Genomic DNA, 1445 nt, shown 5'->3' on the forward strand with positions numbered 1-1445 from the left:
ACCTGAATCTTTCCGATTTGGTCCTGCCGTACATACCTACACGTGCGCTACGGTCACAAGACGCAGGCCTCCTAATTGGTCCCTAGAATTTCTAAAAGCAAAACAGCTGGAGGCAGGGCTTTCTCCTATAGATCTTCCATTGTTTATGGAATGGTTGCCTACCCGATGTGAGAGACGCAGACTCGGTTTCAAACCTTTAAGTCTTTCTGAAGACTTATCTCTTCAGTTAGGTCAATTGATTGAGCTGAAGTCTGGCCGCCAAGGAAGTGTGAAGGTGGAACGAAGGCTCTGGAGCAACCGAACATGCCTTTGCTGTCTCTGCCTGGCCGGTCTCCCCTTTCTACCGAACTGGGATTCTCTGCCTCTAACCCTATCTTACAGGGGCTGAGTCAGCTGGCTTACTGGTGCTGCTGTTCTACTTTCCATAGCGCGGCGTCCCTAGGAGGGAGTCTACTTGAGTGGTTTGAGATCACTGGACGTGTCTTGCCTGTCTGGGTTGGCGCCCCCCCCCCATGTGTTGTGCCGTGGTCGGAGATCTTGTGGTCTATACTGCGGCCTTGTCTCAGGATGGTAAGGTTGGTGTTGAAGCATAGAGTAGCTCTTCTCTAATTCTCTTTCTCATCTCTCGGAGGACTGAGCCCTAGGACCACATGCCTCAGACTACCTGGCATGATGAACTGCCTTGCTGTCCCAGTCCACCTGGCCGTGCTGTGCTCGCCAGGTTTTCAACAGTTTGCCTGGCGGCTAATGGAACCCTGACCTGTTCACCGGACGTGCCACTGTCGCGACGCTGCTGTTTTCATCTCCTGGAGAGCAGCAGGAAGAGGTGAGATAGCTCGTTAATGATTGGCTATGAAAGCCAGCTGAACATTTATCCTGAGGGTGCTGAACTTGTTTTGCACCTCGAAACTACTGTGATTATTATTATTTGACCATGCTGGGTCATTTAAATGAACATTTGAACATCTTGGCCATGTCTTGTTATAATCTCCAACCGCGGCAACAGCCAGAAGAGGATACTGTTGCCACATCCTCATAGCCTTGGTCCTCCTCTAGGTTTCTTCGCTAGGTTTTTGGCCTTCTAGGGAGTTTTTCCTACCTAAAACGGAACCTTGAGAAACACCGAAATTTACAGTTGATTTGTCAGAGGACAAACCATTCACAGAGACAAACTGATATCTTTCTGACAGATAAGATCTAAACCAGGCCAGAACTTGTCCGTGTAGACCAATTTGGGTTTCCAATCTCTCCAAAATAATGTGTTGATCGATGGTAACAAAAGCAGCACGAAGGTCTAGGAGCACGAGGACAGATGCAGAGCCTCGGTCTGACGCCATTAAAAGGTCATTCACCTTCACAAGTGCAGTCTCAGTGCTATGATGGGGTCTAAAACCAGACTGAAGCATTTCATATACATTGTTTGTCTTCAGGAAGGCAATGAGTTG

Source organism: Salvelinus sp. IW2-2015, unplaced genomic scaffold, assembly GCF_002910315.2.
Source record: "Salvelinus sp. IW2-2015 unplaced genomic scaffold, ASM291031v2 Un_scaffold2746, whole genome shotgun sequence".
Taxonomy (NCBI): domain Eukaryota; kingdom Metazoa; phylum Chordata; class Actinopteri; order Salmoniformes; family Salmonidae; genus Salvelinus; species Salvelinus sp. IW2-2015.